The following is a 23,549-nucleotide window of genomic DNA, read 5'->3' as shown; positions in this document are numbered from 1 at the left end:
CCCTCGGCTGAAATGCTTTATGGAGATGAAGATTTCATTTTTCAGCACGACCTGGCACCTGCTCACAGTGCCAAAACCACTGGTAAATGGTTTACTGACCATGGTATTACTGTGCTCAATTGGCCAGCCAACTCTCCTGACCTGAACCCCATAGAGAATCTGTGGGATATTGTGAAGAGAAAGTTGAGAGACGCAAGACCCAACACTCTGGATGAGCTTAAGGCCGCTATTGAAGCATCCTGGGCCTCCATAACATCTCAGCAGTGTCACAGGCTGATTGCCTCCATGCCACGCCGCATTGAAGCAGTCATTTCTGCCAAAGGATTCCCGACAAAGTATTGAGTGCATAACTGAACATTATTATTTGATGGTTTTTTTGTTTGTTATTAAAAAACACTTTTATTTGATTGGACGGGTGAAATATGCTAATTTATTGAGACAGGTTTTTTGGGTTATCAGGAGTTGTATGCCAAAATCATCAGTATTAAAACAATAAAAGACCTGACAAATTTCAGTTGGTGGATAATGAATCTATAATATATGAAAGTTTAATTGTAATCATTACATTATGGTAAATAATGAAATTTAACACTATATGCTAATTTTTTGAGAAGGACCTGTATATATATATATTTATTTTAAATATTTTTGTTAATTTTAACTATTGATGGATAGTGGTTGGTGTATCTGTGGCTGTGTTTAAAACAAGACGCAGGTAACATAAAACGGTACTGACATTTAAATTAGATAGATTTTGTATAAGCTAAGACTTCAGCAAAATGTTAAGGTACCTTCACACTGAACAACTTAACAACGATAACGATAGCGATCCGTGATGTTGCAGCGTCCTTGATAGCGATATCGTTGTGTTTGACACGCAGCAGCGATCAGGATCCCGCTGTGACATCGTTGGTCGGAGCTAGAAGGCCAGCACCTTATTTCGTCGCTGGATCTCCCGCTGACATCGCTGAGTTGGTGTGTGTGACACCGATCCAGCGATGTCTTCACTGGTAACCAGGGTAAACATCGGGTTACTGAGCGCAGGGCCGCGCTTAGTGACCCGATGTTTACCCTGGTTACCATTGTTAAGTTAAAAAAAAAACACTACATACTTACATTCCTGTCGCGTCCCTCAGCGTCAGCTTCCCTGCGTCCCCCAGTGTCAGCGCCGGCCGGCCGTAAAGCAGAGCACAGCGGTGACGTCACCGCTCTGCTTTCCGGCCAGCGCTTACACAGTGCAGGGAAGCTGAAGGCGAGGGACACGACAGGAATGTAAGTATGTAGTGTTTTTTTCTTACTTTTACAATGGTAACCAGGGTAAACATCAGGTTACTAAGCGTGGCCCTGCGCTTAGTAACCCGATGTTTACCCTGGTTACCCGGGGACTTGGGGATCGTTGGTCGCAGGAGAGCTGTCTGTGTGACAGCTCTCCAGCGACCAAACAGCGACGCTGCAGCGATCAGCATCGTTGTCTAGATCGCTGCAGCATCGCTTAATGTGACGGTACCTTAAGTAGTAGTAGATAGTAGTCAATTTCTGCAGATAGGAATATAACTACTACAATACTGCCCCCTATGTGCAAGAATAGAACTACAATAATACTGACCTCTATGTACAAAAAAATATAACTACTATAATACTGCCCCCTTTGTACAAGAATATAACTACTATAATACTGCCCCTATGTACCAGAATATAACTACTATAATATTGCCCCTATGTACAAGAATATAACTACTATAATACTGCCCCCTATGTACAAGAGTATAGTTATTATAATACTGCCCCCTATATACAAGAATATAACTACTATAATACTGCCTCCTATGTACAAGAATGTAACTACTATTATACTGACCCTATGTACAAGCATCTAACTACTATAATGCTTCCCAATTTGTACAAGAATGTAACTACTATAATACTTCCCCTATATACAAGAGCATAACTATTATAATACTACCCCTTTTTGCACAGAAATATAACTACTATAATACTGTCCCCTATGTACAAGGATATAACTACTATAATACTGCCCCTATGTACAAGAATATAACTACTATAATACTGCCCCTATGTACAAGAATATAACTACTATAATACTGCCCCTATGCACAAGACTATAACTAATATAATACTGCCTGCATGTACAAAAATATAACTACTATAATACTGCACACTATGTACAAGAATATAAACTATATAATACCACCCCAATGTTCAAGAATACAACTATTATAATGCTGATCCTATGTACAGGAATATAACTACTATAAGACTCCCCATATGTACAAGACTATAACTACTATAATACTGTTCCTATGTAAAAATATAACTGCCATAACACTGCACTACACTATATGTACAAGAATATAACTACTATTATAGAGCCACCTATGTACAAGAATATAACTACTATAATACTGCCTATATGTACATGATTCTAACTAATATAATGGTGCCTCCTATATACAAAAACATAACTGCTATAATACTGCCCCTTACAAACAAGAATATAACTACTAAAATACTGTCCCTATGTACAAGAATTTAACTACTATCATACTGCCCCATGTACAAAAATATAACTACTATAATACTGCCCCAATGTACAATAATATAATTACTATAATACTGCGCCTATGTAAAAGAATATACCTACTATAATACTTGAAAATAAAAAGCAACAAAGATCAGCTCACCTGCTCTCAGTCCCACCGTGCAGACCATGCAGTGCTCCAAGTAGTATGAAGGTGAAGCAGAAGTCCAGCGTGGGTGATATCCATAAAAAATTCCTTTTATTTTTTTCATTAAAAACACAAAAGTCCAAAATCCATGTTTATATCCAGAGACACAAAGACGGGTGATTCATACCAGTGACAGTCACAGGCTTAAAGTGCATTTAAAATCATACGCGTTTCAACGGTCGTGCCGCCTTAATGAAGATGGATTTTGGACTTATGTGCTTTTAATGAAAATGGAATAAAAGGTATTTTTTATGGATATCACCCACGCTGGACTTCTGCTTCACCTACTATAATACTTTCCCGATGTACTAAAATAATAACTACTATAACACTGCCCCAATGTACAAGAATATAACTACTACTAGATGGTGGCCCGATTCTAACGCATCGGGTATTCTAGAATATGCATGTCCACGTAGTATATTGCCCAGCGACGTAGTATATTGCCCAGCCACGTAGTATATAGCCTGTCATGATTCCCCAATGGCATGGGAACATCAGAAACACAAAAATTACAGACTAGCTCTCGGGTGATGGAAACTCAAGCTGATCGTGACCTAAATCTACCACACAACTAACAGTAGCCAGGGAGCATTCCTACGGCTGCCTAAATGCCACGCGCCAGCCGGAGAACTAACTACGCCTGGAAGAGGAAGGAACAGACCTGGCTTACCTCTAGTGAAATTCCCCAAAGATGATAGTAGCCCCCACATATATTAACTGTGAGTTCAGAGGAAAAGACATACACAGTATGAAGGTAGATTTAGCAAAGCGAGGTCCACTTACTAGATAGAGGAAGGATACAAAAGAGGACTTCACGGTCAGCTGAAAAACCCTATCAAAAACCCATCCTGAAATTACTTTAAAACTCCTGTGTCAACTCATCACACAGGAGTGGCAATTTCAGTCCACAAGAGCTTCCAGTAACAGGAAATGACAAAACTGTAAACTGGACAAAAATACAAAACAATAAGGACAAGAGTCCACTTAGCTGATCAGCAGACTAGTAGCAGGAACATGCAACTGAATGACTCAGGTTACAATGATGACCGGCAAGGAAGTGACTGGAGAGCAAGGCTAAATAAGGAACTCCCAAAACTGATGGAAGCAGGTGAGCTGAGGCAGAAAAGAACACACAAGTCTCCAGTACCACCAGCCACCACTAGGGGAGCCCAAAAAGCGATCACAACAGTACCCCCTCCTTAAGGAGGGGGCACCGAACCCTCACAAGAACCGCCAGGGCGACCTGGATGAGCCCTATGAAAGGCACGAACCAAATCCGAGGCATGAACATCAGAGGCAGTTACCCAAGAATTATCTTCCTGACCATAGCCCTTCCATTTAACCAGATACTGGAGTCTCCGCCTGGAAATACGGGAGTCCAAGATCCTCTCTATAACGTACTCCAATTCACCCTCAACCAGCACAGGAGCAGGAGGCTCAGCAGAAGGAACCACCGGCACCTCGTATCTCCGCAACAACGACCGATGGAACACATTATGGATAGCGAAAGATGCCGGGAGGTCCAAACGAAAGGAAACAGGGTTAATAATCTCCAAAATCCTATAGGGACCGATAAACCGAGGCTTAAATTTAGGAGAAGAAACCCTCATTGGGACAAAACGGGAAGACAACCACACCAAGTCCCCAACACGAAGGCGAGGACCAACCCGACGCTGGCGGTTAGCAAACCGCTGAGTCCTCTCCTGGGACAAATTCAAATTGTCCACCACTTGTTCCCAAATCCGATACAACCGATCCACCACAGCATCCACTCCAGGACAATCCGAAGACTCCACCTGACCAGAAGAAAAACGGGGATGAAACCCCGAATTGCAAAAGAAAGGGGAAACCAAAGTGGCCGAACTAGCCCGATTATTAAGAGCAAACTCCGCCAACGGCAAAAAGGCAACCCAATCATCCTGATCCGCAGACACAAAACACCTCAAATACGTCTCCAAAGTCTGATTAGTTCGCTCCGTCTGGCCATTAGTCTGAGGATGGAAGGCAGACGAAAAAGACAAATCAATGCCCAACCTGGCACAGAATGCCCGCCAAAATCTAGAAACGAACTGGGTACCCCTATCAGAAACGATATTTTCAGGAATACCATGCAAGCGAACCACATTTTGAAAAAACAAAGGAACCAACTCAGACGAGGAAGGCAACTTCGGCAATGGCACCAAATGAACCATCTTAGAAAAACGGTCACATACCACCCAGATAACAGACATCCTCTGAGAGACAGGAAGATCAGAAATAAAGTCCATCGAGATGTGCGTCCAAGGCCTCTTTGGAATAGGCAAGGGCAACAACAACCCGCTAGCCCTAGAACAACAAGGCTTGGCCCGAGCACACACATCACAAGACTGCACAAAAACACGCACATCTCGAGACAGAGATGGCCACCAGAAGGATCTAGCCACCAAATCCCTGGTACCAAAAATTCCAGGATGACCCGCCAGCGTAGAAGAATGAACCTCCGAGATGACTCTACTGGTCCAATCATCAGGAACAAACAGTCTACCAGGTGGACAGCGATCAGGTCTATCCGCCTGAAACTCTTGCAAAGCACGTCGCAGATCTGGGGAAATAGCGGATAATATCACCCCATCCTTAAGGATACCTGTAGGTTCCGAATCACCAGGGGAATCAGGCTCAAAACTCCTAGAAAGGGCATCCGCCTTCACATTCTTAGAACCTGGTAGATATGAGACCACAAAATTAAACCGAGAGAAAAACAACGACCAGCGCGCCTGTCTAGGATTCAGGCGCCTGGCAGACTCAAGATAAATCAGATTCTTGTGATCAGTCAAAACCACCACCTGATGTCTAGCACCCTCAAGCCAATGACGCCACTCCTCAAATGCCCACTTCATGGCCAAAAGCTCCCGATTACCGACATCATAATTTCTTTCGGCGGCAGAAAATTTTCGAGAAAAGAACGCACAAGGTCTCATCACTGAGCAATCGGAACTTTTCTGCGACAAAACCACCCCCGCTCCGATCTCGGAAGCATCGACCTCAACCTGAAAGGGGAGAGAGACATCGGGCTGGCGCAACACAGGGGCAGACGAAAAGCGGCGCTTAAGTTCCCGAAAGGCCTCCACAGCGGCAGAGGACCAATTGGCCACATCAGCACCCTTCTTAGTCAAATCCGTAAGAGGCTTAGCAACACCAGAAAAACCAGTTATAAATCGACGATAAAAATTAGCAAAGCCCAAGAACTTCTGAAGACCCTTTAGAGAAGTAGGCTGCGTCCAGTCACAAATAGCCCGAACCTTGACAGGGTCCATCTCAACAGAAGAAGGGGAAAAAATGTACCCCAAAAAGGAAATCTTTTGAACCCCAAAAACACACTTAGAACCCTTTACACACAGAGAATTCTCCCGCAAGACCTGAAAAACCCTCCTGACCTGCTGAACATGAGACTCCCAGTCCTCAGAAAAAATCAAAATATCGTCCAAATACACAATCATAAATTTATCCAGATATTCACGGAAAATATCATGCATAAAGGACTGAAAAACTGAAGGTGCATTAGAAAGGCCGAAAGGCATTACCAAATACTCAAAGTGGCCCTCAGGCGTATTAAATGCGGTTTTCCACTCATCCCCTTGCTTAATTCGCACCAAATTATACGCCCCACGGAGATCAATCTTGGAGAACCACTTAGCCCCCCTTATGCGAGCAAACAAATCAGTAAGCAGTGGCAACGGATACTGATATTTGACAGTAATTTTATTCAGGAGTCGATAATCAATACAAGGCCTCAGCGAGCCATCCTTTTTAGAGACAAAGAAAAACCCAGCTCCTAAAGGTGATGAAGAAGGACGAATATGTCCCTTTTCCAGGGACTCCTTAACATACTCTCGCATGGCAGCATGCTCAGGTACAGATAGGTTAAACAAACGACCCTTTGGAAATTTACTGCCTGGAATCAGATCTATGGCGCAATCACACTCTCTGTGGGGAGGGAGAGAACCAATTTTAGGCTCTTCAAAAATATCCCCAAAATCCGACAAAAATGCCGGAATCTCAGAGGGAATAGATGACGAGATAGAAACCAAAGGTATGTCCCCATGAGCCCCCCGACATCCCCAGCTTAACACAGACATAGTTTTCCAGTCCAGTACTGGGTTATGAGATTGCAACCATGGTAATCCAAGCACTAACACATCATGTAAATTATGCAACACGAGGAAGCGAATCATCTCCTGATGGTCTGGAGTCATACGCATAGTCACTTGCGTCCAGAACTGTGGTCTATTACAAGCCAGAGGTGTAGAATCAATACCCTTCAGAGGTATAGGAACTTCCAGAGGCTCCAAATCAAACCCACAGCGCCTGGCGAAGGACCAATCCATGAGACTCAGAGCGGCGCCAGAGTCCACATAGGCATCCACGGTAATAACTGATAATGAACAAATCAGAGTTACAGACAGAAGAAATTTAGACTGTAAAGTGCCAATAGAAACAGACTTGTCAACCTTCCTAGTACATTTAGAGCATGCTGATATAACATGCGCGGAATCACCACAGAAGAAGCACAAGCCATTTTTGCGCCTATAATTCTGCCGCTCGCTTCTTGACAGAATTCTGTCACATTGCATTTTCTCTGGCGTCCCTTCAGAAGATACCGCCAAATGGTGCACGGGTTTGCGCTCCCGCAAACGCCGATCAATCTGAATCGCCATTGTGATGGACTCATTCAGACCTGTGGGCGTAGGAAACCCCACCATGACATCCTTAACGGCATCAGAAAGGCCTTCTCTGAAAATTGCCGCTAGGGCACACTCATTCCACTGAGTAAGCACAGACCATTTACGAAATTTTTGGCAGTATATCTCAGCTTCATCTTGCCCTTGAGACAGGGCTATTAAAGCTTTTTCAGCTTGAATCTCCAAATTAGGTTCCTCATACAGCAACCCTAAAGCCAGAAAAAACGCATCCACATTGAGCAACGCAGGATCCCCTGGTGTCAATGAAAATGCCCAATTTTGAGGGTCACCTCGCAGCAAAGAAATCACAATCTTAACCTGCTGAACAGGATCTCCAGAGGAGTGAGGTCTGAGAGAAAGGAATAATTTACAATTACATTTGAAATTCAGAAACCGAGATCTATCTCCGGAAAATACCTCTGGTGTAGGAATCTTAGGTTCAGAAATAGGAGTACGTATAACATAATCTTGTAAATTCTGAACCTTCGTAGCAAGATTATTTAAACCTGCAGCCAAACTCTGAGAGTCCATCCTTAAACCGGAGAGATCAGAGCCATTCAAGGATTAGAAGGAGAGAAAGGCAAGGCTGTAAATAGAGCAGAAATACAACTGAGCCAACTAAGTAGCAAACATGAGAAAAAAAAAAAAATCTACAGACTTCTTTTACTCTCCTTTCTTCTGCCAATTACTTTAACAGTGGCCGGTCATACTGTCATGATTCCCCAATGGCATGGGAACATCAGAAACACAAAAATTACAGACTAGCTCTCGGGTGATGGAAACTCAAGCTGATCGTGACCTAAATCTACCACACAACTAACAGTAGCCAGGGAGCATTCCTACGGCTGCCTAAATGCCACGCGCCAGCCGGAGAACTAACTACGCCTGGAAGAGGAACCTGGCTTACCTCTAGTGAAAATCCCCAAAGATGATAGTAGCCCCCACATATATTAATGGTGAGTTCAGAGGAAAAGACATACACAGTATGAAGGTAGATTTAGCAAAGCGAGGTCCACTTACTAGATAGAGGAAGGATACAAAAGAGGACTTCACGGTCAGCTGAAAAACCCTATCAAAAACCCATCCTGAAATTACTTTAAAACTCCTGTGTCAACTCATCACACAGGAGTGGCAATTTCAGTCCACAAGAGCTTCCAGTAACAGGAAATGACAAAACTGTAAACTGGACAAAAATCCAAAACAATAAGGACAAGAGTCCACTTAGCTGATCAGCAGACTAGTAGCAGGAACATGCAACTGAAAGACTCAGGTTACAATGATGACCGGCAAGGAAGTGACTGGAGAGCAAGGCTAAATAGGGAACTCCCAAAACTGATGGAAGCAGGTGAGCGAGGCAGAAAAGAACACACAAGTCTCCAGTACCACCAGCCACCACTAGGGGAGCCCAAAAAGCGATCACAACAATAGCCCAGCCACGTAGTATATAGCCCAGCCACGTAGTATATTGCCCAGTGATGTAGTATATTGCCCAGTGACGTAGTATACAGCACAGAGCCACGTAGTATATTGCACAGTGACGTAGTATATTGCCCAGCCACGTAGTATATTGCCCAGTGACATAGTATATTGCACAGCGACGTAGTATACAGCACAGAGCCACATAGTATATTGCCCAGCCACGTACTATATTGCCCAGCCACGTAGTGTATTGCCCAGTGACGTAGTATATTGCCCTGTGATGTAGTATACAGCACAGCGACGTAGTATACAGCACAGAGCCACGTAGTATATTGCCCAGCCACGTACTATATTGCCCAGCTACGTAGTATATTGCCCAGTGACGTAGTATACAGCACAGAGCCACGTACTATATTGAACAGCGACGTAGTATATTGCCCAGTGACGTAGTATACAGCACAGAGCCACATAGTATATTGCACAGCGATGGAGTATAGAGCACAGAGCCACGTAGTATATTGCACAGCGATGTAGTATACAGCACAGAGCCACGTAGTATATTGCCCAGTGACGTAGTATATTGCACAGCGACGTAGTATACAGCACAGAGCCACATAGTATATTGCCCAGCCACGTAGTATATTGCCCAGCTATGAAGTAGATTGCCCAGCTACATATGTCACAGGTTAAAAAATAAAAAATAAACATACTCACCTTCCGATCTGAGGGCCCCTTGTAGTTCTAACATCCTCACCATACTTGTAGTTCTGTCACCTGTGAGCGGTACAGGCGGCAGCTTCCGGTCCCAGGGTGTGATAACGTCGCGGACACATGACCGTGACGTCATGGCAGGTCCTTCTGCCATACGATCCTTGATACCGGAACCTGCCGCTTGCACACAGCGGTTACCGGAGGGTGGCGAGGAACGGGAAAGGCGGCGGAAGGTGAGTATATAATGATTTTTTTTTTTTTTATTATTATTTTTAACATTAGATCCTTTCACTATTGATGCTGCATAGGCTGCCTCAATAGTAAAAACTTGGTCACACAGGGTTAATACCGGCGGTAACGGAGTGAGTTACCCGCGGCATAACGCGGTCCGTTACCGCTGGCATTAACCCTGAGTGAGCCGCGACTGCGGGGAGTATGGAGCGGCTGCCCGGCACTGACTGCAGGGGAGTAGGGAGGGACTAATTGGACTGTGCCCGTCGCTGATTGTTCGCGGCAGCCATGACAGGCAGCTGGCGAGACCAATCAGCGAATGAATAACCGTTACGGAAGTTGAGGACAGACAGACGGAAGTACCTCTTAGACAATTATATATATAGATAATGCTGTTCCTATGTACAAGAATATAACTACTATAATACTGCCCCCTATGTACAAGAATATAACTACTATAATACTGCCTTCTATGTATAAAAATATAACTACTATAATACTGCCCCTATGTACAAGACTATAACTACTATAATACTGAAAAGTCATAGGAAATTTGTGGTAACGTGATATTCAGCTCATCCGCGGACTAAGGATCTCCTCTGCACGGACGATCTTGTAGCACGGCAAGAAGCAATGAAGAAAATAGGAAGGAACATCCAGCACGGGGTCCTCATAAAAATCATTGTTTATTGCAAATCCATAAAAACTCCAGACATAGAATAATTTTAGACGCGTTTCAGACTGTTACGTACTTAGTCACTGCATCCATACTCTATGCTTATGTAGTTTTAGAGTATGTATGCAATGACTAAGGACGTAACAGTCTGAAACACATCTGCAATTACTCTATTCTAGAGTTTTTATCGATTTGCAATAAACAATTATTTTAATGAGGACCCTGTGCTGGATGTGCCTTCTTTTTTTCTACTATAATACTGCCTCTATGTGCAGGAAAACAACTGCTATAATACTACCCCTATGTACCAGCATATAACTACTATAATACTGTCCCCTATGTGCAAGAATATAACTACTATAATACTGCTACTATGTACAAGAATATAACTACCATAATACTGCTTCTATGTACAAGAATATAACTACTATAATACTGCTCCTATGTACAAGAATATAACTACTATACTACTGCTACTATGTACAAGAATATAACTACTATAATACTGCTCCTATGTACAAGAATATAACTACCATAATACTGCTTCTATGTACAAGAACATAACTACTATAATACTGCTCCTATGTACTAGAATATAACTACTATAATACTGCCCCTATGTACAAGAATATAACTACCATAATACTGCTTCTATGTACAAGAATATAACTACTCTAATACTGCTCCTATGTACTAGAATATAACTACTATAATACTGCTTCTATGTACTAGAATATAACTACTATAATATTGCATAATATTGTATAAGAGTGTAACTACTGAGTGTAAATACTGCTACCTATGCACAAGAAAACAACTATTATAATAGTGCTCCTATGTGCAAGAATATAACTATAATAATACTGCTCATATCTACAAGAAAATAGCTGCTATATTACTGCCCCTATGTACCAGCTTATAACTAATATAATAATGTCCCCTATGTACAAGCATATAACTATTATAATACTGCTCCTATGCACAAGAATATAACTACTATAATACTGCTCCTATGTACAAGAATATAATTACTATAATACTGATATTTATTTACAAGATTGTGACTACTATAATACTGCCCCCTATGTACAATAATACAATTATAACACTGCTCCTATGCACAAGTGTCTTGCTTCTGGATTCGACCCCTTGAGTTTGTGGTCTGTGGTTAGCCACTCTTTCCATCAAGCCACATGAGATACACCTTTTCTCTGGGAGTTTGGATTCTGCTTTTCTTAATGCAGTCTGTTTAGATTAAGGGTATGTGTCCACGTTCAGGAAACGCTGCGTTTTTGACGCAGCGCTGAGCCGCAGCGTCAAAAACGCAGCGTCCAGATGTTACAGCATAGTGGAGGGGATTTAATGAAATCCCGACTCCATTATGCGTTAAAAAACGCATGCGTTTTTGCCGCGAAAACGCACATGCGATGCGTTTTTTCAAAACGCAGCATGTTGCTACAATGAGCAAAACACGCAGGAACACCGCAGGTGACCTGCCAGTGACCACAGGTGCAGTTTTGGTCAGGATTTTACCTGCATAAAATCCTGACCAAAGCCTGAAGCAAACCTGAACGTGGACACATACCCTAACACAACTGTTTTCCTTTTGTGCCTATCAGCTTTTGGGTGCAGCTTCATATTCTGTCCTGCTGGAGTTTTCTGCTGGTGATAGATTCATTTAGATATGGTGACATTTTATTGATGTTTGGAGCTAGTCTGTGAGATTCCAGCAAAGGGTTTTTGCTTTTCTATTTATTTGCTTTACTTTGCACCTAGCTTCTGTTTATTATTAAAGGGAACCGGTCACCCCCAAAATCAAGGGTGAGCTAAGCCCACCGGCATCAGGGGCTTATCTACAGCATTCTGTAACGCTGTAGATAAGCCCCCGATGTATCCTAAAAGATGAGAAAAAGATGTTATACTATACTCACCTGGGCGGGCGGTCCGATCCGGTGGGCGTAGCGGTCCGGTCCGGGGCCGCCCATCTTCATAGGATGACATCCTCTTCTGGTCTTCACGCGGCGGCTCCGGCGCAGGCGTACTTTGTCTGCCCTGTTGAGGGCAGAGCAAAGTACTGCAGTGCGCAGGCGCCGGGAAAGGTCAGAGAGGCCCAGCGCCTGCGCACTGCAGTACTTTGCTTTGCCCTCAACAGGGCAGACAAAGTACGCCTGTGCCGGATCCGCAGTGTGAAGACCAGAAGAGGACGTCATCTGATGAAGATGGGAGGCACCAAACCGGACCGCAACACTCATCGGACCGGACCGGGAACAGGACCGCCCCCAGGTGAATATAATCTAACCTCTTTTTCTTATCTTTTAGGATACATTGGGGGCTTATCTACAGCATTACAGAATGCTGTAGATAAGCCCCTGATGCTGGTGGGCTTAGCTCACCCTCAATTTTGGGGGTGACAGCTTCCCTTTAAGAAGTATACAGTATAATGTTAACAGTACTTGCTTTATTCTTTGTTATTTCGTTATTTACTTTATTAAATCTAGGATCTTTCCTTTGTTCAGCACATTTCTCTCCTTGTAGGTAATTCATACTCTGCTTTGCCTTCCTGTTCTTTCGGAGGAATGTGAAGCAACTCCTTGGACTTTTAGGCAGTTTATGCCACAGTTGCCATTTCCTAGTCTGTGGTTAGGTCTATCTCTGCAACTGCAGGTACCGCTAGGAACTGTGGAGTCAGGATATCTAGTCTGTACAGGAACCAGCAGGGTCAGTGGCAGTTTTTAGTGTATAACCTATTAATCCCAAGTGAGTTGCTACTCAGGCATAGCAGTTTTAGGAGCTGTTAGGAGCAGTCAGTGCAAGCCTCCATCGAGTAGGGGCGCCAATGCACTATCTTAGGTTGCCAACCTCTGCGGTTAGGTAGGGACAGACCAAGGTCAAAGTAGAGCTTTTACCAGTCTGAACAGGAATCTGTCAGGTTCAGGTATTTGGCCCCCTGGTTTGTTCGACACCTGTGTGCATGTGCTTGTGCAGTCATAACAACAAGATTATAACTATTATAATACTGCTTCCTCTGTACTAGAATATAACTTCTATAATACTGCTCCCTGTGTATAAGAATATAACTATAATAATACTGCTCTACGTGAAAATAACTACTATAATATTGCCCCCATATGTACAAGAATATAACTACTATAATACTGCCCCTATGTACAAGAATATAACTAATATAATACTGTCCCCTATGAACAAGAATATAACTACTATAATACTGCCCCCTATGTACAAGAATATAACTAATATAATACTGTCCCCTATGAACAAGAATATAAGTACTATAATACTGCCCCCTATGTGCAAGAGTATAACTACTATAATACAACCTCTATGTACAAGAATATAACTGCTATACTACTGCTCCCTATGTACAAGAATATAACTACTATAATACTGCTGCTATGTACAAGAATATAGCTACTATAATACTGTCCCCTATGAACAAGAATATAAGTACTATAATACTGCCCCCTATGTACAAGAATATAACTACTATAATACTGCTGCTATGTACAAGAATATAGCTACTATAATACTGTCCCCTATGAACAAGAATATAACTACTATAATGCTGCACCTATATACTAGAATATAACTACTATAATACTGCCCCCTATGTACAAGAATATAACTACTATAATACTGCCCCATGTACAAGAATATAACTACTATAACACTGCTCTTATGTACAAGAATATAACTACTGTAATACTGCTTCTATGTACAAGAATATAACTACTATAATACTGCCTCTATGTACAAGAATGCAACTACTATAATACTGCCCTCTATGTATAGGAAAATTACTATAATACTGACCCCATGTACAAGAATATAACTACTATAATACTGCCTCCTATGTACAAGAATATAACTACTATAATACTGCACCATATGTACAAGAATATAACTACTATATTACTGCCTCCTATGTACAAGAACATAACTACTATAATACTGCTCATATGTACAAGAATATAACTACTATAATACTGCTCCCTATGTGCAAGAATAATCTAACTACTATAATACTGCCCCTATATACAAGAATATAACTACTGTAATACTGCCCCTTATGTACAAGAATACAACTACTTTAATACTGCCCCTTATGTACAAGAATATAACTACTATAGTACTGCTGCTATGTAGAATATAACTACTATAATACTGCCCCTATGTACAAGAACATAACAACTATAATACTGCTCCTATGTACAAGAACATAACAACTATAATACTGCTCCTATGTACAAGAATACAAGTACTATAATACTGCCGCTTGTGTACAAGACTATAACTACTATAATACTGCCCCTTATGTACAAGAATACAACTACTATAATACTGCCCCTATGTACAAGAACATAACGACTATAATACTGCTCCTATGTACAAGAAAATAACAACTATAATACTGCTCCTATGTACAAGAATACAACTACTATAATACTGCCCATTATGTACAAGAATATAACTACTATAATACTGCCCCTTATGTACAAGAATACAACTACTATAATACTGCCCCTTATGTACAAGAATATAACTACTATAATACTGCCCCTTATGTACAAGAACATAACTATAATACTGCTCCTATGTACAAGAGCATAACAACTATAATAGTGCCCCTATGTACAAGAATACAACTACTATAATATTGCCCCTTACAAGAATAGAACTACTATAATACTGCCCCTATGTACAAGAATATAACTACTATAATACTGCTCCTATGTACAAGAATATAACTACTATAATACTGCCCCTATGTACAAGAATATAACTACTATAATACTGTCCCCTATGTACAAGAATATAACTACTATAATACTGCCCCATGTACAAGAATATAACTACTATAATACTGCTATGTACAAGAACATAACAACTATAATACTGCTCCTATGTACATGAACATAACAACTATAATACTGCCCCCTATGTGCAAGAATATAACTACTATAATACTGCCCCCTATGTACAAGAACATATTATAATACTGCTCCTATGTAGGACACTACTTACTTTATTACTGCTAGCTCAGAGAAGGATGAGGTCTTGTGATTGTGAGGCTATCTTTACATTTCAGAGTGCAGTTGATACATGAAGATATATTGTAAATCAGACAGATACATGGCATGAACCCTGTGTGCTGTATTCTTTTAAGCTGTGAGGCAGGGGTGACTGATAATATCAGTGACCTTTTCATGTAGCTGGTGGGGAATTTTCGGTGCTGCACCATGTGGCGGCGGGATAATACTGCCAGGCATCTGACAACACAGGTTATTGATATAACAGATGTGGAGATTGGTGACTTTACAGGAAAAGGTTACAGAAAAAATTGCTTGTGTTGTAGTGTACACTATATCATGTGCCTTCCCCAGTGGAGAGACCTGAGGGAGTTTATCTACTTCTTCCTTCTCATGGGATATATCTGTGTAGGTTTTTCTTAAAGGGAACCTGTCAAGTTCAATATACTGTCCATTCTGCAGCTTGCTTTGTGAGAACCTCATATCTTAATTTGGGATTTATAGCATTATACGGTCTTATTTGTGATTGACAGTCTTCCTTATGTAAGTATTCATGCAGGGAATGGTGTTAATTATTAAGCAGGACAGCTCACTGGACTCTTGAGTTAACAATGAACAGAAGTTAAAACATGGTTATTAAAAAATAAGCCTATGTAACCATGTGCTCACCTCCTTCTTCTCTATACCATTCTGCCCACAGATCAGATTGCATGCTCCATGTGCAGTTTGATTCCCTTTAATTTTCAGTAATGTTTACATCAATTAGCCACTAGGGGCGCTGTTGGGTTCTATTCTGATTTGTAAATTAATTATGCAGTTTATAAACAGCTCATAAACCTGCTGTATTTATTATTTTCTGTTATAGACAGTTTAGGATAGGGAATGTAAGTGTCCTTTTAACACTGTCTATTGATCAGTATCCATTTAATATCCTTTTAACACAGGCCGACTTGCCTTCAGATGCACACTGTCCGATCAGTAATAGATCATTCAGTGCACACAGGATGCCTTTGTGCTGTTTACACAGGATAATATGCTTTTCTGCTTACACAGGATACTATGCTTTTCTGCAAACCAAAGGATCATTTCACCCAATGGTGCAGCGCTTTGTTCGTTCGTCGGGTGTTCGGCATCCTGTTTTGGCTGCACAATTATTGGGAAACGAGAGGTCCTAGGAACCCTCATTCATTCTAATCGTGCACGTAAACTCAACTTTAAACAGTAGAAAAGGTGAATACAATGTATTGCATCTTGTAATCAGCCATTTGTTTGGGAAAAGTAATTTTTTTTGCTTTGTGCTGAGAACCTTTAAAATCATATATTTTAAAGTTAAGAAAAAATTTGCAGGTTGAGAACGATGGTCCAATGGCCATGTCAGCAGGCTGTGTCCACCAGGCTAACGTCCTGCAAACCTCTTGTTTCCTGAATCCATAGACAACAACACAATGGAGTATATGTCCATAAATAAATTTGTTACTATTTTATTAAATCGCAAAATCACAACAATTGGTATGTACAGATTAATTCATACAAAAATACAGGCTATTTTGAGACAAGGAGAAAGCAGGTAGCACAGACCAAAAACAGTGTGGATCACAACTGATGCCATATACAAATGTGCATAGTGCAACAATAGACAGGCATAGAACCGGGGGTATAATAAATCCGTATGGGAAAGTAACCTAGCCTGTTGTGAGTTCTGCTTTGGGCTCCCTCCGGTGGTTGTAGGTGGTAATGCAGTTGCCCCTGAGTTGCAGTCCTGGTCAGGTGTATCTGCTGATTGCAGTTCTGACTGGGGTATTTAGGCGTGCAGGATTCATTAGTCCTTGTCAGTTGTTCATGGTTGTTGGGAGGTTTTGGTCCTGGTTTGGTTCCTTCTGCCTTCTGCCAAATCAGCAAAGATAAGTGTCTGGTTTTGTTTCTGTGGCACACATGCTGTGTGCTTAATAATTCTGTGCTATTCAGTGTTTTTTGTCCAGCTTAGATTGTGTCAGTATTTTCTCAGTCTTGTTGGCAGATATACATTCCATGTCTTTAGTTAGATTGTGGAACTTTTTGTATTATCTGCTGTGGATATTTTTGGAAGGGTTTTAATACTGACCGCTTAGTATTCTGTCCTATCTTTCCCTATTTAGCTAGAGTGGCCTCTTTTGCTGAATCCTGTTTTCTGCCTGCGTGTTTCTTTCCTCTCCTACTCACAGTCAATATTTGTGGGGGGCTGCCTATCCTTTGGGGTTCTGCTCTGAGGCAAGGTAGTATTCCTATTTTTATCTATAGGGGTATTTAGTCCTCCGGCTGTGTCGAGGTGTCTAGGGTTTGTTAGGCACACCCCACGGCTACTTCTAGTTGCGGTGTTAGTTCAGGTTTTGCGGTCAGTACAGTTTCCACCTACTCCAGAGAAAGTTCATGCGGCTCCAAAGTCACCGGATCATAACAGTACAACTGGCCCACTATGAGTTAAATGCATCTCAGAAGAAGGGAAGAAAGGTGTTGAGTCATTTTTTTTTCTGCAGTTTGCTTTGCCTTTTCTTCCCTCTTTTTCTCTGGGTGGCTAAGGAGTCTTGTGTTAGCATGGATGTTCAGGAATTAGCTTCTCGTGTAGACCAGCTTGCTGCTAGGGTACAGGGAATTTCTGATTATATTGTTCAGACTCCTGTTTTAGAGCCGAAGATTCCTACTCCTGATTTGTTTTTTGGTGACAGGTCCAAATTTTTGAGTTTTAAAAACAACTGTAAACTGTTTTTTGCTTTCAGACCTCGATCCTCTGGGGATTCTATTCAGCAGGTTAAAATCGTCATTTCCCTGCTGCGTGGTGATCCACAGGATTGGGCATTTTCCCTGGAATCTGGGAATCCGGCTTTGCTTAATGTAGATTCCTTTTTTCAGGCTTTAGGACTATTATATGATTAACCTAATTCTGTGGATCAAGCGGAGAAGACCTTGTTGGCCCTATCTCAGGGTCAAGAGGCGGCAGAATTGTATTGTCAGAAATTTAGAAAATGGTCTGTGTTGACTAAATGGAATGATGATGCTTTGGCTGCAATTTTCAGAAAGGGTCTTTCTGAATCCGTTAAAGATGTTATGGTGGGGTTTCCCACGCCTGTCGGTCTGAGTGATTCTATGTATTTGGCCATTCAGATTGATCGGCGCTTGCGGGAGCGCAGAACTGTGCACGCTGTGGTGTTGTCCTCAGAGCAGAGTCCTGAGCCAATGCAGTGTGATAGGATTCTGTCTAGGACAGAACGACAAGGACTCAGACGTCAGAATAGGTTGTGTTATTATTGTGGTGACGCTTCTCATGTCATTTCAGTCTGCCCTAAACGGACAAAGAGGATCGCTAGTTCATTTACCATCAGTTCTGTACAACCTAAATTTCTGTTATCGGTGTCCTTGATCTGCTCATTGTCATCATTTTCTGTCTTGGTGTTTGTGGATTCAGGCGCCGCTTTGAACTTAATGGACCTTGAGTTTGCCAGGCGTTGTGGTTTCCCCTTGCAGCCCTTGCAGAACCTAATTCCTTTAAGGGGCATTGATGCTACACCTTTGGCTAAAAATAAGTCCCAGTTTTGGACACAGGTGACCATGCGCATGGCGCTAGCCCATCAGGAAGATTGTCGATTTCTGGTATTGCATAATTTACATGATGCTATCGTGTTGGGTTTTCCGTGGTTGCAGGTACATAATCCTGTGTTGGATTGGAAGTCTATGTCTGTGACTAGTTGGGGTTGTCAGGGGGTTCATAATGATGTTCCTTTAATGTCCATCTCCTCTTCTTCTTCTTCCGAAATTCCAGAGTTTTTGTCTGATTTTCAGGATGTATTCGATGAGCCCAAGTCCAGTTCTCTTCCACCGCACAGGGACTGTGATTGTGCTATTGCTTTGATTCCAGGCTGTAAGTTCCCTAAGGGCCGACTCTTCAACCTGTCTGTGCCTGAACATACCGCTATGCGGAGTTATGTTAAGGAGTCTTTGGAGAAAGGGCATATTCGGCCATCTTCTTCACCGATGGGAGCGGGATTTTTTTTTGTTGCTAAGAAGGATGGCTCCTTGAGACCCTGTATTGATTATCGCCTCTTGAATAAGATCACGGTCAAGTTTCAATACCCTTTACCTTTGCTTTCCGATTTGTTTGCTAGGATTAAGGGGGCTAGTTGGTTTACGAAGATTGACCTTCAGGGGGCGTATAATCTTGTTCGTATTAAGCAGGGTGATGAATGGAAATCTGCGTTCAATACGCCCGAAGGCCATTTTGAATACCTTGTGATGCCGTTCGGGCTCACTAATGCTCCTTCTGTTTTTCAATCTTTCATGCATGATATCTTCTGGACTTATATTGATAAATTCTTGATTGTATATTTGGACGATATTTTGATTTTTTCTGATGATTGGGAGTCTCATGTGGAACAGGTCAGGATGGTATTTCAGATCCTTCGTGACAATGCTTTGTTTGTGAAGGGGTCTAAGTGTCTCTTTGGGGTGCAGAAGGTTTCTTTTTTGGGTTTTATTTTTTCTCCTTCAACTATTGAGATGGATCCGGTTAAGGTTCAGGCCATTCATGATTGGATTAAACCCACGTCCGTAAAGAGCCTTCAGAAATTTTTGGGTTTTGCAAATTTTTATCGCTGTTTCATTGCTAACTTTTCCAGCTTGGTTAAACCCTTGACCGATTTGACGAAAAAAGGCGCTGATGTGGCGAATTGGTCCTCTGCGTCTGTTTCTGCCTTTCAGGAGCTTAAACGTCGATTTAGTTCTGCTCCGGTATTGCGCCAACCGGATGTTTCCCTTCCGTTTCAGGTTGAGATTGACGCTTCTGAGATTGGCGCAGGGGCCGTTTTGTCCCAGAGGGATCATGTTGGTTCCTTGACAAAACAGTGTGCATTCTTTTCCCGTAAATTTTCGCCTGCGGAACGCAATTATGATGTCGGCAATCGGGAGTTGTTGGCTATGAAGTGGGCATTTGAGGAGTGGCGACATTGGCTTGAGGGAGCTAAGCACCGTATTGTGGTTTTGACCGATCATAAGAATTTGATTTACCTCGAGTCTGCCAAGCGGCTGAATCCTAGACAGGCTCGATGGTCCTTGTTTTTTTCCCGTTTTGATTTTGTGGTCTCGTATCTTCCGGGTTCCAAGAATATTAAGGCTGATGCCCTTTCTAGGAGTTTTTTGCCTGATTCTCCTGAGGTCCTTGAACCGGTCGGCATTTTGAAAGAAGGGGTGGTTCTTTCTGCTATTTCCCCTGATTTACGACGGGTTCTTCAGGAATTTCAGGCTGACAGACCTGATCGTTGTCCAGTGGGGAAACTGTTTGTTCCTGACAGATGGACTAGTAGAGTGATTTCTGAGGTTCACTGTTCTGTGTTGGCTGGTCATCCTGGTATTTTTGGTACCAGAGACTTGGTTGGTAGGTCCTTTTGGTGGCCTTCTTTATCACGTGATGTGCGTTCTTTTGTGCAGTCCTGTGGGACTTGTGCGCGGGCCAAGCCTTGTTGTTCCCATGCTAGTGGGTTGCTTTTGCCATTGCCGGTCCCTGAGAGGCCCTGGACGCATATTTCTATGGATTTTATTTCTGATCTTCCGGTTTCCCAGAGGATGTCGGTTATCTGGGTTGTTTGTGACCGGTTTTCTAAGATGGTTCATTTGGTGCCTTTGCCTAAATTGCCTTCCTCTTCAGATTTAGTTTCGTTGTTTTTTCAGCATGTGGTTCGTTTTCATGGTATTCCGGAGAATATTGTGTCTGACAGAGGTTCCCAGTTTGTTTCTAAGTTTTGGCGGGCCTTTTGTGCTAGGCTGGGCATTGATTAATCTTTTTCCTCTGCATTTCATCCTCAGACAAATGGCCAAACCGAGCGAACTAATCAGACCTTGGAGACTTATTTGAGATGCTTTGTGTCTGCTGATCAGGATGATTGGGTGGCCTTTTTGCCATTGGCCGAGTTTGCCTTTAATAAACGGGCTAGTTCGGCTACTTTGGTTTCGCCTTTTTTTTTAAATTTTGGTTTTCATCCTCGTTTTTCTTCTGGGCAGGTTGAGCCTTCTGACTGTCCTGGTGTGGATTTGGTGGTTGACAGGTTGCAGCAGATTTGGGCTCATGTGGTGGACAATTTGGTGTTGTCTCAGGAGGAGGCTCAACGTTTTGCTAACCGTCGTCGGTGTGTTGGTTCCCGGCTTCAGGTTGGGGATCTGGTCTGGTTGTCTTCCCGTCATGTTCCTATGAAGGTTTCTTCTCCTAAGTTTAAGCCTCGGTTTATTGGTCCTTATAGGATTTCTGGGATTATTAATCCGGTGTCTTTTCGATTGGCCCTTCCAGCCTCTTTTGCTATCCATAATGTCTTCCATAGATCTTTATTGCGGAAATATGTGGTACCCGTTGTTCCCTCTGTTGATCCTCCGGCCCCTGTGTTGGTTGATGGGGAGTTGGCGTATGTGGTTGAGAAGATTTTGGATTCTCGTTTTTCGAGGCGGAGACTTCAGTATCTTGTCAAATGAAAGGGTTATGGCCAGGAGGATAATTCTTGGGTTTTTGCCTCTGATGTCCATGCTGCTGATTTGGTTCATGCTTTTCATCTGGCTCGTCCTGATAGGCCTGGGGGCTCTGGTGAGGGTTCGGTGACCCCTCCTCAAGGGGGGGGTACTGTTGTGAATTCTGCTTTTGGGCTCCCTCCGGTGGTTGTAGGTGGTAATGCAGTTGCCCCTGAGTTGCAGTCCTGGTCAGGTGTATCTGCTGATTGCAGTTCTGACTGGGGTATTTAGGCGTGCAGGATTCATTAGTCCTTGCCAGTTGTCCATGGTTGTTGGGAGGTTTTGGTCCTGGTTTGGTTCTTTCTGCCAAATCAGCAAAGATAAGTGTCTGGTTTTGTTTCTGTGGCACACATGCTGTGTGCTTAATAATTCTGTGCTATTCAGTGTTTTTTGTCCAGCTTAGATTGTGTCAGTATTTTCTCAGTCTTGTTGGATTCTCTGGAGTGGCAGATATACATTCCATGTCTTTAGTTAGATTGTGGAACTTTTTGTATTATCTGCTGTGGATATTTTTGGAAGGGTTTTAATACTGACCGCTTAGTATTCTGTCCTATCTTTCCCTATTTAGCTAGAGTGGCCTCTTTTGCTGAATCCTGTTTTCTGCCTGCGTGTGTCTTTCCTCTCCTACTCACAGTCAATATTTGTGGGGGGCTGCCTATCCTTTGGGGTTCTGCTCTGAGGCAAGGTAGTATTCCTATTTCTATCTATAGGGGTATTTAGTCCTCCGGCTGTGTCGAGGAGTCTAGGGTTTGTTAGGCACACCCCACGGCTACTTCTAGTTGCGGTGTTAGTTCAGGTTTTGCGGTCAGTACAGTTTCCACCTACTCCAGAGAAAGTTCATGCGGCTCCAATGTCACCAGATCATAACACTAGCCCTGTACACAGGCTCGAAAAGTCACTAACTAAACAGTCACTCCCACCCCGGATTCTTACCCATATGCTGGCATCGAGGAGGAACCACACCGTTGCCCCAACGCACGAAGTCTATGGCCCCCGGAGCCAGGTCAGAAGTCTATGGCTACCGGAGCCAGGTCAGAAGTCTATGGCCACAGGACTACAGCTCTGCAAACCTTCTCCTCTCTATCCACTTTCCAGTGACTCTTCTGAATGATAAGTTGAGAGTGACGTCATGCATGTGGAGCACCCCCAGGGGCTGTGGGGTACTCTGTACCGGGTCCTGCGGTTCATAGGAGGATGTCACGGTGGCTGAGCCGGTCCGTGGCCCTGGGACGTGCATATAAAAGGGAAAGGTCTTTAAAGGGATAAAGTTAATGTTCGTGATGCCACCTGTGGTATTCGGTCAGGGTGACCGACGCTGCTTTAAGGGGTCCGCTGGGATGATGTTATGGCAGCTAGATGGTATAACTTCCCACAGGTGAAGTGTATCCCCAGGGCTTCCCATTGTGTAGATGGTAGAATGGTGAGAGGCGCAGTGAAGACCAAGGACACAAGGTTGCAGTCTCTTTACCTTTACTGA

This window comes from Ranitomeya variabilis, chromosome 4, assembly GCF_051348905.1.
Source record: "Ranitomeya variabilis isolate aRanVar5 chromosome 4, aRanVar5.hap1, whole genome shotgun sequence".
Lineage (NCBI taxonomy): Eukaryota > Metazoa > Chordata > Amphibia > Anura > Dendrobatidae > Ranitomeya > Ranitomeya variabilis.
Note: the sequence above shows the minus strand (reverse complement) of the source record.